The sequence below is a fragment of the Callithrix jacchus genome, chromosome 8 (assembly GCF_049354715.1).
Source record: "Callithrix jacchus isolate 240 chromosome 8, calJac240_pri, whole genome shotgun sequence".
NCBI lineage: Eukaryota > Metazoa > Chordata > Mammalia > Primates > Cebidae > Callithrix > Callithrix jacchus.
The window spans coordinates 97,208,675-97,225,894 of record NC_133509.1 but is presented as its reverse complement, the minus strand read 5'-3'; the positions used below and the strand labels follow the sequence as shown (position 1 = coordinate 97,225,894).

Here is a 17,220-nt window from a genome sequence, read left to right as displayed (position 1 = left end):
AAGATGGAAAAGTCCATGCAAAATGGAATGAGCTGGTCATCTTACTGCCAAAGTCTGACTCCTTTTGGTGCTAGAGTCTTGGAAACCCTCTCAAAACTGTCAAGTGGAGGAACTACAGGGCTCAACTACTTGTTTCTAGTATCTTAGGGATCACTGTTCTTCACTGCTTTATAACTAGCGTCTTAACCCATTGACTCATATATGTTGTCTGCTTATTACATTATTTCAGGGGGAGATGATGAATCTTACTCCAAAATTGCTCATTCTATTTTGATTCTACTTTATCATGATTCTGTCTGACCGCTTTCTGGAAAGTGCTCTAATCAAAGTTACCAGCTGGCTATATACTCCAAAATCCAGTAGTCGGTTGTCAGATGCCATTTTATTTTAGCAAACAGCCACAGTTGATGTTTGCTTACTAATTTTCTTTTCTTTTCTTTTTTTGAGACAGAGTTTTGCTCTTTTTACCCAGGCTGGAGTGCAATGGCGAGGTCTCGGCTCACCGCAACCTCCGCCTCCTGGGTTCAGGCAGTTCTCCTGCCTCAGCCTCCCGAGTAGCTGGGACTGCAGGCACGCGCCACCATGCCCAGCTAATTTTTTGTATTTTTAGTAGAGACAGGGTTTCACCATGTTGACCAGGATGGTCTCGATGTCTTGACCTCGTGATCCACCTGCCTTGGCCTCCCAAAGTGCTGGGATTACAGGCGTGAGCCACCGTCCCCGGCCCCTAATTTTCTTTAAAACCCTTTTTTTCACTTGGTTGAGGATGTAATTTTCTTCATTTCCCTTTAACAAGTAAGTCTTTCTTAGTTCCCTTTGCTGGAATTGCCTCATGTTCTCAACCTCTAAATGTTAGTCCTAGGATATCTTTTCTTGTCTCTTTATACTCATTCCCCAGGTGATTTCATCAAGCCGTGCAGTTTTTTGTGTCTTTGTATACTAACTCCTAATTTATAAATCTAGCTCTCCAAAGCTGCATACTCAACTGCCTACTCAAATTTTACACATGGAGAAGACATCTGAAACTCAGTATTACCAAACTGAACTCTACATTTCCTCTCGTCTCTGAACCTGCTGCATTCAGATCCATATGTTTCTTAGTTAATAGCAACTCTGTTCTTTTGACTTTTTTCCTACATACCTAATACATCAGCAAATCTAGGCAGTTTAGCTTCTTGCCTTCACCTGCTTCCTTCCTAATTCAAGTCATTACCTCTCACTTGGATGACTGGAAGAGCCAGTCCCTCTGTTCCTATACTCCTACAACATATTTTTCAAATGGTCTGTATATTGTTAGTTTGAAAATGTGAACTAGATTGTGTAACTTCTTTGCACAAAATGCTGCAGTGCTTCCTATCCCACTGAAATTAAGATACAGTCTTTGTTTTCACCTTCAAGGGACTACATAATGTAGCCAAATGTAACTAGGGCTACCTACATTCCTTTCTCTTTAGTTGATATACAGTGACCTCTTTTGCTCGGAACATGAAAACCCCACTCCTATCTTCAGATCTTTGACAACTGGAAATTGCTGTTTTCTGCCCAGGGCACAAACATAATGAATGAAATGGCTCACCCTATTATTTCCTCCAGGTCTCAGCTCAAATGTTGCCTTATCAGAGATGTTTTCTCTTATCACTTTCACCACCACAGCATCTGTTATCTCTCTCAATTATTTTACTATACTACATTTTCTTCATAGCACATATCACTACCCAGTATGTTCAATATACATTAATTTATCTGTTAATTGCACTGGATTGGAAGTTGAAGGAGCAGGGATTTATTTACAGACACAGTCCTAGATCTGGCAGTATTTGTTGAGTGAATGAATGAAATTTTAAAGTCCTTTTTTTCTTGGCTTTTATTTTAGGTTTGGAGGGTACATGTGCATGTTTGTCATAAGATAAGTTGTGTGTTGCAGGGGTTTGGTGTACAGATTACGTCATCTCCCAGGTAACGACCATAGTAACTGACAGGTAGTTTCTCCATCCTCATCCCTCCACACACCGTCAAGTAAGCCCCAGTGTCTATTGTTCTCTTCTCAGTATCCATATGTAATCAATGTTTAGCTCTCACCGAAATTAAGAACATGCAGTATTTGGTTTCCTGTTACTGTGTTAATTTTGTTAGTATTATGGCCTCTAGCTTCATCCATGTTGTTGGAAAAGACATGGGTTTGTCATTTTTTATGACTGTATCATACTGCATTGTATATATATATATATTTGCTTTTTCCTGTTTACCATTGCTGGCATATAGGTTGATTCCATATCTTTGCTACTGTGAATAGTGCAGTCATGAACATATACATGCACGTGTTTTTATGGTAGAACAATTTATACTCCTTTGGGTATATACCCAATTATGGGATTGCTGGGTTGAATGTTAGCTATGCTTTAAGTTTTTTGAGAAATCTTCAAACTGCTTTCCACAGTGACTAACCTCCTTTATACGCCCAATAGCAGTGTATAAGCATTCCCTGTTATCTACAACCTCCTCAGCATCTGTAATTTTTTTCAATTATTACTATTTTTGCATTTCTCTAATGATTAGTGATATTGGGTACTTTTTTATTTGCTTGTTGACCATGTGTATGTCTTCTTTTGGGAAGTGTCTGTTCACATCCTTTGCCCATTTTTTAATGAGGTTGTTTGCTTATTGGGTTAAATTCCATATAGATACTAAATATTAGACCTCTTCCTGATGTATAGTTTTTCAAATTTTTCTCACATTCTGTAGTTTGTCTGTCTATTCTGTTGATGGTTGCTTTTGCTGTGCATCTTCTTTCTTCTTTCTTTAATTAGGTCCCACTTGTAACTTCTCTTGCAATTGCTTTTGGAGTCTTTGTCATAAAATTTTTGCCAGTTTTCTAGGTCTTGCTGCAAGGTTTTTTTATAGTTTGAGGTGTTATATTTAAGTCTTTAATTCATCGTGAGTTGATTTTTGTGTGTGGTAAAAGAAAGAGATTCATTTTCTGTCTTGTGCACATGGGTAGCCATTTACCCAGCACCATTTATAGAATAGGGAGTTTTTTCCCCATTTCTGGGTTCCCTTGGTCTATGTGTCTCTTTCTGTACCAGTACCATGCTGTTTTTTGGTTACTGTAGCCTTGTAGTATGGTTTGAAGTTGGGTAGTGTGATATCTCCTGCTTTCTTCTTTTTGCTTAGGCTGCTTTGGTTGTTCAGGCTCTTGTTTGGTACCATATAAATTTTAGAATAGTTTTTCCTAATTCTGTGGGAAATGCCATTGGTAGGAATAGCATTAAATGTATAAATGGCTTTGGGGAACATGGCCACTTTAACAATATTAATTCTTCCTGTCCCTGAGCATGATTTTTATTTCATTTGTTTGACATCTTAAAGACATTTCTGATATTAAACAGTGTAGCTGCTACCAAATGATCTCTGATTACCAAGTACCTTTTTATGTCCTATATAGAAGCATTCTTATGTGCCTCTCTCTAATACTCCTGAACAATATCAGTTAGTTAGTCCTTATGTGCACATGGCTTTTATTGTTAGTTGGTACATTAAAAGAATCATAACAGAGAAGAGCTTTCTTCTCTTGATCTTAAGGAAAGAAAAGGCTTCTTCCAAGTAAGTAGATGTCGGAATTTCCAAAGGAGGAAGAAGAATGTTATTTTCAGCTATTTTCTAATATTTTGATTAGGACAAAATGGTCTTATTCCTTGCCACATGATAAAAGCATTCTCTCAATGAGTCACCAAAAAAGCCAAACATTTTCTCAATTTGGTTTGTAGCAGAAAACTTAGCCCTATTACCTTAATTCCATTCCTTTTATCTCCAAAATTTTCTTTCACCTTAGATCTTGTAATCTATGAAGCATTGAGTTTAAATATTTATTATTTTTGGTTAATAAAAATCTTTTCCCTCAATTTTAGCTTTACAATTTTTTACCAAAATAGTATTTTAATATGAGTTCTCTGGGCCCAGAATAACATGAGTTCTTCTGTTACAATGGATGATGTTTCTTTCTTACATATTGCATAGAGGTGGTCTCAATAATACTGATCATAAGAGGTGACAGACTGGAATATATGTTGGCTGTTTCACATAACACTTAGAGAATTTTTAGAAAGCACTCATAGGACCTTTTTGATACGGAATCACAAACTAGTGGTTCATATGTGAATTTTAGCTCCCAGATGTGTGTGCTTTCCATGTCATAGTCCCTAAGGCTACATGTTCTATTATACCCACTTCTGCTTACAAATATGCATTGCCAGCCTGGACCCTGCAGGCATTTGCGTCTGACCCAGAAGACCCATAGAACTTCAATCACCGTTACTCTTGGTCTTTCCTCACTAGGCTTCAGCTCATCCATCCTCTACCTTTATTTTACCCATCACTAGAGTTTATGTCAGGCTATTAACTATATATCAATTAGGAGACTTCATAGCCACTCACTACAAACGTCAGCTAGAATGCCTCCCTCTAGCATTTCAGAAGCTCTTTCTGAACAAAACTTATTTTTAGAAATGCAGTGTAGTGATTTTTTTTCTAAAGTTTGAATTTCCATTTTATTTAGTGACATTATGGCTGAGGAAATGCATTCTTCAGTCAAAGGACTTGATCATATTGTCCTTACAGATGACAGTGGGTATTTTGCTAGAGTAAGGATAATAAAATAAGACTTGTCATCCTTGTTTAGGAAACTGAGAAGTAAATGTGTAGCATAATGGTGCTGGCTCAGGCATTTAGATCTGAGCAAAAGGAACAATAACAAGATTCCATTTTCTAGTAACAGGTACCATCTGGCCTTAGTGCCTACTCTGGACAAAGCTACTGCTCAAGGTCACAATCTCAAGTCTTTCTTCAATGAATGCCTTGCATTATGTAGTGATTTTAGCAGCTGTTTTACACTTCCATTTGAATCTAAAACTCCCCAACACAAATTAAGTCCTGTTTCAACCTTCAAGTCCTGTATCTAACTTACCTTCCAGGAAACAATCACTCAAAAAAAGCCTTGATCTTCCCTTTCACTCTTGACATTGCCTTGATGTCGGGACTAACCTGCTGGATAAAAAACAACAACAACAAGAATTTATTGTTAACAACATTAGTTATCAGGCAGAAAAAATTCAGGCAAGCTACCTGCTACAGAACTAAGAGAGACCAAGGCAGGTTTGGAATATTAGTGTGTACTCTTTATTTATATGCTGTAAAAAAGCCCCAGAAGTTTACCAATATGCCTTTTTGGTCATTGCCATGGCTTGGGTTACTTTCATAACAAAGAAGTCTTTCCATGTAAATTCTTAGTTTTTAGAGTGTAAACTTTTACATTTATTCATGCTCTCCCACCCCATACTCAGGAACTTATTCAAGTAATACAAAATATAAAAAAGTAGCATTAATGCCCAGTTGACATAGCTACCACACTTTATATCACACAAACTGCGTTTTGTAGCTAATTCCCTGTAAACACTGTGGCTCTTAGAGGAATCGTGGCCTCCACTACAGCTCACGCTTTCCACAGGCTCACAAGTTTCTGTATTATAATTCCTTGTGCCTGAACATTAGCTCACTAATCACGCTTTCCCTGTGTATTTTCTCTGTCAATCCTGAATGATCATATTTTCCACAGTAATTGTATTTGAGTCAATATAGTCCAGGCTTTTCTTGAAAACTGTGTTTTATCTTAAGACTTTATAGAGACAACAAGTGTTATTAGGTAAGAAAACAGAATCCACCAGAAACACACTAATAGACAACACAAGCAAATTGCAGATATGCATACGTGTCATTGTAGGAGTATAAATTGCACTGCCTGTTTGTACAATCAGTAGGGAGTGTGGGAATTCAGTGTTAACCATAAATTCCTTCCACTAGTGCATTGATGAATGCCTGCATACTCACTGGGTAAGGGAAATTGTATTTTTTTCTCATACCCTTGTTCCTGTATTTCTTTGTCTTCTTCTATATTCAGAGAAATTCAAATCAGATTCACAACCTTCTTGCATTAGAAAATATATATCAGCTCTAAGATTGGTTAATCTCTGTGTTCATGTGCTTATAGTTTAGATGTTTTAAGGACAAACAATTTTAAAAGATCTATTCTTGTTTGCTAATGCACAAATCTGAACAAAGATACCAATTTCAGATCATAAATCTCACTTCTACTTGATATGTTGTATCTTTTTTGTTTTCTGTTATACATTCAAAGGAATTTATAATCCTGCTTCTTTTCAGAAACAGGAAAAATACTGGTTTCAGTGTTGTAAAGAGGAGGAGAGTTACCTTCTTATAAGCATTTTTTAAAAGCTCTTTGCCTCTTACTTATTTCTATATATTAATTTACTCATTATTTCCTAAATTCCTTTCCTTCCCCGCTTGGCCCCCAACAACCAGTGGTGGGACCTGCGATATAAAACTATCAAATTTGTACCTCTAGAATGCTCTACCATTCAACTACTTTGTTACACGGATCAACACTTACCTTCCTAGCATTTGTAGCTTCTTAAATTTGTTTGGGCCTTTTTATAACTTGAGAAAGATGCCAGTCTGGCCTAGAAAATCCCCATCACCATAAGAGTCAGGTAATATACTGGAAAAAAAATGATTAGTCACGATAATATACCTGATCTTCTAGCTTCTTCCATACTCTCATCACCTTGGAAACCCAGATAATAAGAGATGAGAGGTTTCTAGTATTTCACTAGCCTAGGAGCTTCTCTATCCTGTAATGCATCACAATTACAGCCCTGCCAAATAAACCATAGATAGATTTCTGAACCTCCTTGTACTTGAATTTAAAACCTCAACTCTCTTATATTTTGTATATTAGAGAAGAGAAAGCTGCATTCTTCCATTTTTTTCTATACATTTATATGCAGGTAAGTGATTCTAAGAATATACACCTTTAGACCCACAAAGAGGTTTTCTTAAGTGATAAACTGTAAACAAAGGGAACATTATGTACCTATTTTATATGTATAAGGTTATTAGGTTTTGAGGAAAGGATGAAATGTCACATCTCTAAGAGAAAATGGGAAAGGGACAAGTTCAAATGTCTCCTCCTGTTAAATCTCTCATTCTATTTTAGTATTAATCATCCAGTTAGATTTGACTATGCTTTTGTTTCTTTGCAGCACCCATTGCTCTTTATGACTCAAATGCTCATTCCTGGTCCACTTAAAGCCTTACTCAGAGGCAGAAACCCTTTCCAGATAGCTGGTATCTGGTAAATAGGTGATTATATAAAAGCAAAATCTGCTTACTTCACAGGCTAACCTTTTAAAAACTCTTCTACTCTGAGTTTAATAGAATTGACATCATCCATCTGTACGCCAAGACGAAGCCTGTACTAGTGATTTTGTGGCTGTGTCAATTATTTTCCAGAAATTTTAACAAGTCTGAAAACTCATGATAACACGGACTCTGCACCTCACAAGAACCTCTGTATCCCAGTCATCTGCCACTGAAAAGCTTTAAGCACACTATGTTCCTTGCACATCTAAAATTTATATTCTTTGCAATGAGTCACCTGTTGTCTATCTTACAGGCATTTCCTTTGAGCACTTGTCATGATGGTTCACTGAAATTTCTGTGTTGAAACTAATTAAAGTATTGAGGCAAATTTAACTTTTCCACAGTCTGCAGTATGGCAAATAGTGACTGAAGAGTTCTGAGTAATAAATGTGGACTTTTGATCACATGGCCGCACAATAACATTTAATGGATGAACTGTGAATTGTCATCTTATAGTCTTGCCTGGTTCTGGATAAGGAAAAAAGGATAGACAGAATCAGGAAAAGAAAAGTGTCTATGACATGAACTGCTAACGAGTAGAGCAGACTATGTCTCCATAACAGAAGCTATTGTCGGTTTATGTTATTGATTTCCTAGGGTATTCATTGACACCAAATATTTTTAACACTTGTATCCCATCCTCCATGAAAATGTGTCCAAAAAAAGGCTAGGCTACTTTAATAATCAGTTTCTAAAAGAATGTGGAGCACTGAGCCCTCTGTGTCTAATTCTGATTTATCACTTTCTCCTACCTTGAGAGCTTTGCCTTGTAATTTTCAAGTGCTCTCATTTTAGCTTTGGCTTTGACTCCACTTCTCCATATGTCAGATAACTAATAGATCATTCCCCTGCCTAAATTTCTATCCATCCTTTTGCTTTCTTAGCCCTATTACCAGCAGGTAGTCCTAAAAGGTATACTAACTGATAATACCATCTCTTTTTCTGCCTTACATCAACAACCTATACCCAGGCCACCATCTTGGGAAGTATCTCTGACTCTCCTAGAACTTAAAGTAAAAGAATCTGAATATCTAAAACCTGGGAATTTGGTTCATTTATTACGCCATGTAACCTATTAGATTTCCAGTTCAAGAAGGAAGTTCCCAGTCAGCCTAACCAGAAAATTAAGTAGGACTCGAGGATTTCACCTAGAATTTGGAGTGGGTTCATCTGATGACACAAATAAGCCTAAGATCAAAAACATAAACTTCACAACAGGAGCTTTGTACTGTCTCACTTGAATGAAGGGATGTGAACAATAAATTGTGGCTCTGGGTAGTTTTGAGGTACTGTGTCCTGTGAGACTCTCTAGGATGACAGAAGAATCATGAACTGATGTGGAGGCCTAGAAGCAATAGGAAAATCCTTCATGTGCAGCCTAAAGGCAAATAAATGTTCAGCATCTCTTGGAATACAGAGACTAGCCAGGATGAATGTTCACAAGCAAAGAGCGAGAAGAGGGCAGGATTCTTAATATCTGTGGGAGCAACCTGTTGACCTAAAGGGACCACGCAGATCATAACATGGAATCTGAGGACATTAACTGAATACCAGTTTTGGTAGAAAATGTCTTGGTGTTTGTCACTAGTAAATATTCAACTGCCTTTCAGTCTTTTTTTGAATTTGAGAAATGCCTTTTGGATTTAATATGTCAAAGACTTTATAAATAAAATCATATTGATAAAGAGGAATGAAATAGATCAACACCAAAGTAACTTTTAACAATATTTTGAGAGGCTGCTAGGAAGATGGTGGAGTAGAAACCTCCAGGAATGCATCGCCCTACCTAGACAACAATTGCATTGGCAGAATCTGTCTGATATAAGTATTTGGGAACTCTGGAGTCTGCTGAAGGCTTGCAACTTCCACGGGGAACTCTTAGGAAGTAAATTGTAGTTAATTTCTATTCATTTTCAGCATTTATCGTGGTAGCAGACACTCATTCCCACCTCTCAGCCCCATGGCAAGCAGCTGTGCTCCTGTGTTCCTGGAACAGTTTGCAAACACTTGCTTGAGCCAAGGTGGGTAGAAAGGAAACTGTCTTTGAAATGCCTCTCAAAATATTGTTAGAATCTGTGCTCTGATTGCTGCTTCCAATGACACAGGTGTAGACAAAGCGATACTTCTACACCGTTGTAAACTCCTATCCTAGCTGAAGTGACTTCTAGGAGAGTGAAACAGCTGATAAGCTTTTCCACATACCTTCATTTTTTGTTTTTCTTTTTGGGAGCCAGAAATGGAAAATAAGGACATTGAAAAACAACTGCATATATGGGAAAATAAAAAATTGACTATGCATACCCATAGAAAGGCTCAAAAATGGCCTATAGAAACAATTTAAAAGACAGCAAATCCAGGGTAAGGGCAGAAGGTAATTTCCAGAGGTATTAAACATATAGTTTTCAACAAAAAATTCATGAAGCACATGATATGGTTTGGCTCTGTGTCCCCATGCAAATCTCATCTCAAATTGTAATCCCCATGTATTGGGGGAGTGGCCTGATGGGAGGTGACTGAGCTGTGGGGGCAGACTTCCCCCTTGCTTATTCTTGTGATATCTGCTTATTTGATAAGTATGGTGCATCCCCCCCTGCCCCTTCTCCTCCTTGCTTCTCCTTCTCCTTTTGCCATGATTGCAAGTTTCCTGAGGCCTCCCCAGCTATGCAGAATGGAGAGTTAATTAAACCTCCTTTTCTTTATTAATACCCAGTCTCAGGTAGTTCTTTTTTTTTTTTTTTTTTTTTTTGGAGACGGAGTTTTGCTCTTGTTACCCAGGCTGGAGAGCAATGGCATGATCTCGGCTCACCGCAACCTCTGCCTCCTGGGTTCAGGCAATTCTCCTGCCTCAGCCTCCTGAGTAGCTGGGATTAGAGGCACACACCACCATGCCCAGCTAATTTTTTGTATCTTTAGTAGAGATGGGGTTTCACCATGTTGACCAGGATGGTCTTGATCTCTTGACCTTGTGATCCACCTGCCTCGGCCTCCCAAAGTGCTGAGATTACAGGCATGAGCCACCATGCCTGGCCCCAGGTAGTTCTTTATAGCAGTGTGAAAATAAACTAATATAGAAAATTGGTACCAAGAGAGTGGGACACTGCTATAAAGATACTGGAAAATGTAGAAGCAACTTTGGAACAAGGTAATGGGCAGAGGTGGGAACAGTTTGGAGAGCTCAAAAGAAGATAGGAAAATGAGGGCAAGTTTGAAACTTCCTAGAGATTTGTTGAATAGTTTTGAGCAACAGGCTGATAATGATATGGAAAATGAAAGCCAGACTGATGAGGTCTCAAATGGAGATAAGAAACTTATTGGGAACTGGAGTAAAGGTCACTCTTGTTATGCTTTAGCAGCATTTTGTCCCTGCCATAGAACTACGTGGAACTTTGAACTTGAGAGAGATGATTTAGGGTTTGTAGCAGAAGAAAGTTCCAAGTAGCAAAGCACTCAAGAAGTAACCTGGCTTTCTCTAAAAGTGTATGCTCATATGTGTTCACAAGAAAGGGTCTGAAATTTGAACTTACGTTTTAAAGGGAAGCAGAGCATAAAGTTTGAAATATTTGTAGGCTGACCATGTAGTGGAAACAAAAAAAAACAGTTACTGGGGAGAAATTCAAGCTGGCTACAGAAATTTGCATAAGTAGTGAGCTGAATATTATTAGCCCAGACAATGGAAAAAATGTCTCCAGGGCATTTCAGAGATCTTCATGGCAGCCTCCTCCAACACAGGCCTCGAGGCCTAGGAGGAAAAAGTGGTTTTGTGGGCGGGGCCCAGGATCCTGCTGCTCCAGTTCCAGCCATGGCTACAAGGGGCCAATGGACAGCTTAGGCCGTGGCTTCAGAGGGTATAAGCCCCAAGCCTTGGCAGGTTAGATGTGCTGTGGGGCCTGCAGGTGCACAGAAGGCAGTAATTGAGGTTTGTTAACCTCTGCCTGGGTTCCAGAGGATAAATGAAAACATGCGGATGCCAAGGCAGAAGTCTGCTGCAGGGGGCAGAGGCCTTATGGAGAAGCTGTGCTAGGGCAGTGCAGAAGGGAAATGTGGTGTCAGAATCCTCAAAGAGTCCCCAATGGGACACTGCGTAGTGGAGTTGTGAGAAATGGGCCACAGTCCTCTAAACCCAAGAATGGTAGATCAACAGCTTGTACTGTGCACCTGAAAAAGTCACAGGCAGTCAACACCAGCCTGGGGAAGTACCCATGGGGCTATACCCTGCAGAGCCACAGGGGTGCAGCTGCCCAGTGCCTTGGATGTGAGATGAGGAGTCAAAGGAGATTATTTTGGGGCTTGAAAATATAATGCTTGCCTTGTTGAATTTTGGACTTGCAAAGGGTCCTGTAGCCCCTTTGTTTGGGCTGATTTCTCCCATTTGGAATGGAAACATTTACCCAATGCCTGTACGCCTATTGTATCTTGGAAGTAACAAACTTGTTTTTGATTTTACAGGCTCATAGGTGGAAGGGACTTGCCTTGTCTCAGATGAGACTTTGGACTTTTCAGTTAATGCTGGAATAAGTTAAGACTTTAGGGGACTCGTGGGAAGGCATGATTGGTTTTAAAATGTGAGAGGGGCCAGGTATGGAATAATATGATTTGGCTGTGTCCCTGCCAAAATCTCAACTAAAATTATAATTTCCACATGTTGGGGGAGAGATCTGGTAGAAGGTTACTGGGAATGAACTTTCCCCTTGCTGTTTTTGTGGTAGAGTTACCATGATATCTGTTTATTTGATAAAGATCTTTCCCCTTGTCTGCCCCCTCTCTCCTGCTGCCTTGTGAAATAGGTCCTTGTTTCTCCTTTACCTTCTGCCACGATTGTATGATTCCTCTCCAGCCATGTGAAGCTGTGAGTCACTCAGTCTCAGGCAGTTTTTCATAGCAGTGTGAAAATAGACTAATACAGCATAAATTCACAAAGCATACAAAGAAACAGGAAAGTATGGCCAGTTCAAAACCAAAAAACAAAACTTTCAACAGTAGCTGTCCCTGAAAGACTTGATGGGAAACTATCAAGTACACACCAATGTATGGTAAATGTATACAGTGTAGAATTAGTGAATCAACCTCATTAACATAACTATTACCTTAGATATTTATTCCTTCTGCCTAACAGAAACTTTGTACCATTTGACCAACATCTCTGCAGTCCCTTATAACTGCCATTCTACTCTCTCCTTCTATGAGTTTCATTATTTTAGATTCCACATGAGACAGAACATGTGGTATTTGTCTTTCTGTGCTGGCTTATTTCACTTAGCATACTGTACTCTAGATTCATTCATGTTGTTGTAAATGACAGAATGTCCTTTAAAGACTGAATGGTATTCCATTGTGCATATCACATTTTTTATCCATTGATGAATACTTAGGTTGATTCCATAACTTGACTATTAAATACTGCTACAGTAAACATGGGTGTACAGATATATCTTCAATATACTTAAATTCTTAAGATATATGCTCAGATTTGAGATTTCTGGTTAATATATGGTAATTCAATTTTTAGACTTTGGAAGAAGCTCCAAGAATTTTTCTGTAATGGCTTTACTAATTTATATTCTCACCAACAGCATACAGGGGGTCCTCTTTTCTCCATATCCTGTCATGATTTGTAATATTGAATGTTTTTCATATATCTGTTGGCCATTTGCATGCCTTCTTTGGGTTAAATTTTGTAGCAGATTTCTTCAATTCCTATTTCTGGATATTGACATCTTTCCCCAGATTTGGAAAGCCATATGTCTTTAAAATTACTTTCGCTCTTTCTTTTCTCTCATCTCTGTCAGTTACTTTATGATGCAAATTTAAATCTCTTGGTGTTCAAGAATTTTTTTCTTCTTCTTACTGAATAATTTCAAACAATCTGTCCTTGAGCTCACTAATTCTTTCTCTGCTTGACTGAGCTGAGTTTTGAAGACTCCTATTGAAGTTTTTACATCAATCCTTGTATTCTTCATCTCTAAAATTATTTGGATTTCATTGTTTCTATTTGTCAAACTTTTCATTTTGTTCATGTATTGTTTTATAAATTTTATTTTCTATTCATATATTCTTGTAGTTCACTGGACTTACCAGTCATTTCATAACTCTCTAGTTTTCCAAAAATGTTCTTATATGTGAGGAATTGCTATTTGAGCTTTCTGTAGGGTACTAAAGCTGGGATCTCCTAATCTACCATTGTCCTGATGTCATTCTCCTAAATACTTTTAAGCATTTGTCTTAAAGACGCCTAAAGAACTAAAGGAAGATGTGGAGAAAGTCAAGAAAATGATATATGAACAAAATGGAAATATCAATAAAGAGATACAAAACCTAAAAACACAAAACAAAAAAAAAATCTAGAGCTAAAAGCTACAATAATTAAAATTCACTAGAAAAGTCAAAGGCAAATTTGAGCAAACAGCAGAATAGCAAACTTCAAGAACAAAGATAAGATCACTTCTAGAAGCAAGCCCAAAAGACTCATGGGAGTCCCAGAAGAATATCTGATAATGCTTGAAAACTTTCTGTGTTTGACCAAAAATAATAATATAAGCTTCAGAGAAGCTCAGTGAACTTAAAGATTCACATCAAGACACATAATCTGTCAAGAGAGAAGCAACTTATCACATATAAGGGATTCTCAATAAGATTATCAGCAGGTTTCTTATCAGAAACTTTGCAGGCCCAAAGTTGGTAGGCTGATGTATTCAAAGTGCTAAAAAAAAAAAAAAAAAAAAACCCAAAAATGGTGAATCCAGAATCCTGTACCTGCCAAACCTGTCCTTTAAAAGTGAGGGAGATATTATTCTCAAATAAACAAAACCTGAGGAATTTTGTTATCATTAGATCTACCCTGCAAAAGAATGTTCTAAAGAGTCCTCAGAGTTAAGTGAAGAGACACTAAATAGTAACTTAAAGCCATATGAAGAAATAAAAGTCTTAATAAAGGTAAATATGTATAATTATAAAAGGTAGCATTATTGTACCAAGAGCTTATAACACCATTTTTTGTTTTTTTAGATGATTTTTAAAATGATACATTTTTTAGAATGATTATTAGTCTAAAATCTAGTATTACTGTAACTTTTGTTTGCAATGCCAGATTTTGTTTTTACATAACTTAAGAGACAAATACACTTAAAAAACTTAATAGTTTGTTTTTGTGCACCCAGTCTGTAAAGATGTAGATTTAAGAAATCAACTAAAAGGAATGGGGATGTAGCTATAAAGGAGCAGAGTGTTTTTATGTTTTTAAAGTTAGGTTAGTATAAACTCAAATAACAGAAATATTACTTAAGGATATCAAGTGTAATCCTCATGGTAACCACAAAGAAAATAGCTATAAAATATGCCCCAAAGAAAATGAGTAAGGAATTTAAATATATAACTATAAAAACAAACTAAAGGAAAAAGAATATAGAAAGGCAATAAAATAGAGGAAAAGGATACAAAGCTTTTAGAAAACAAAAATCAAAATGATATGTTAGTTCCTCACTAGTAATTCCTTTAAATGGATAAAACACTCCCATCAAAACACAGAGATTAGCCGAATGGGTAAAAACACATAATCCAACTATGTTGTGTCCACAAATGACTCACTTTAGATCCAAATATACAAATGGATTGAAAGTAAAAGGATGAAAAATATATTCCATGCAAATAGTAAACAAGAGGGAGCTAGGATGGCTACATTAATATTAGAGAAAACAGACTTTAAGTCAAAAAAGTATTAAGAGACAATGAAACATTATGTATTAATAAAAAGGCTTAATACAGTGAGAAGATATAACAGTTATAAACACTGATGAAACTACTGATAGACCATCAAAATATCTGAATCAAAAGTTGACATTTGAAGAGAGAAGCAGTTCTACAATAATTGTTGGAGACTTCAATACCCCACTCCTAATAGTGAATAGAACCATCAGATAGAAGATAGAAAAATAAATGGAAAATTTGAACAACACAATAAACTGGATCAGACATATACAGAATCATTTACCAAACAACAATAGTATACACCTTTTTCTCAAGGGCACATGGATATTTTCCAAGATGAATCATATGCTAGACCACAAATTAAAAATAGATTTTAAAAGAGAAAGATATAAAAAGTATCTTGTCTGATGATAATGGGGTAAGGTTAGAAATCAGTAACAGAAAACTGGAAAATTCATATATAGCCAATGGCATAAAGAAATACCAAAGAAAAATACAAATTACTTAGAAACAATTGAAAATGCACACACAGCATATCAAGACTTAAGTGATATAGTAAAAGCATTGATTGCTAAGGAAGAAATCTGTGGCTACCAAGGCTTATCTTAATAAGCAAGAAAGATATTAAATCAACAACCTAACTTTACAACATAAGAAACAAGAAAAAGAACTGAACCCAAAGCTAGCAAAAAGGAGAAAATATGAATAGAAAAACAATTAAACAAGCTTGGTTCTTTGACCAGATCAACAAAATTTACAAACCTTTATCTAGATGTCTAAGAAAGACTAAAATTGAGAAGGAAAGTGGGACCATTTCTACTAATTTTACAGAAATAAAAAGGACTATGAGTATCATAAAAATTGTATGTTTATAAATTGAATAAGCTAGATGAAATGGACAAATTTCTAGAAACACATAAGTTTCCAAGACTAGATGTTGGCATGGAAGCAGTGAACAGGGAACTCTTCTACACTGCTAGTGAAAATGTAAACCAGTAGAGCAACTATGGAAAACAGTGTGGAAATTCCTTAAAGAACTAGAAGTAAAACTATCATTGGATCCAGCAATCCCACTACTAGCCATCTATGCAGAGGAAAAGAAGTCATTATTCAAAAAAGATACTTGCACATGCATGTTTATAGCAGCACAATGGCAAAATCGTGGAACCAACCCAAATGTCCTTCAATCAACAAGTGAGTAAAGAAGTGTAGTGCATATATATGATGGACTACTACACAGCCATAAAGAGAAATGAATTAACAGCATTTGCGGTAACCTGGATGAGACTGAAGATGATTATTCTAAGTGAAGTAACTCAGGAATGGAAAACCAAACATCCTATGTTCTCACTGATATGTGAGAGCTAAGCTATGAGGATGCCAAGGCATAAGAATGATACAATGGATTTTAGGGTCTTGAGGGAGAAAAGACTACAAATATGGTGCAGTATATTCTGCTTGGGTGATAAGGGCACCAAAATCTCACAATCATCACTAAAGAACTTATGTAACCAAATACCACCTGTACCACAATAACTTATGGAAAAACATTTTTCCATAAGAAATAGAAAAAGTTTCAGTAGACTTAAAATTAATAAGATTAATTGAAATCTCCTGACAGTAAAAAAAGCCTTAATATAAATCCTTTTAAAGCTTTTCCAGGTTGGGTGTCGTGGCTCGCATCTGAAATTCCAGCACTTTGAGAAGCTGAGGCAGGAGGTCTTTTTGAGTCCAGGAGTTCAAACCCAGTCTGGGAAACATGGTAAGACTCTCTACAAAAAAATATGGAAAACAGCTGGGAGCAGCAGTGCATTGCTGTAGTCCCACCTCCTCCGGAGGCTGAGGTAAGAGGATCCCTTAAGCCTGCAGTAAGCTGTGAGCATGCCATTGCACTCCAGTCTGGGTGACAGAGTGAGACCCTGTTTTAAAAAGAAAAAAATATATCTTTTCCCAAAAGTTAGAGGAGAAAACACTTCCTAACTCATTCTGTAAGGCCAGCATCAGAGCTGCACAGAAAGACACTACAAAAAAGTAAACTACAAACCCTTATCTTTGATGAAAACAATCCTTAAAAAAAGGGATTATACACAATGATCAGTGAGATTATGTTCTTAAATACAAGACTGATTCAACATACAAAATTCCATTGTTGTAACAACAGATTAAGAAATGAATGAATAAAAGCCACATGAATATCTTAACTGTTACAAAAATAACATGTTATAAAAGTCGACATCCTTATGATTA

At 37.0% G+C, this 17,220-nt stretch overlaps 1 long non-coding RNA gene across 2 annotated transcripts in view; it reads right to left on the bottom strand.

The window, feature by feature from the left end:
* The window catches only part of LOC128928821 (uncharacterized), a 276,849-nt gene that overhangs the window by 47,539 nt on the left and 212,090 nt on the right, over window positions 1-17,220 (bottom strand). For both annotated transcript variants that reach the window (XR_013521727.1, XR_013521726.1), the window contains exon 3: window positions 4,961-5,040. This is a non-coding gene — a long non-coding RNA (uncharacterized LOC128928821). The remainder of the gene's footprint in view (window positions 1-4,960; window positions 5,041-17,220) is intronic.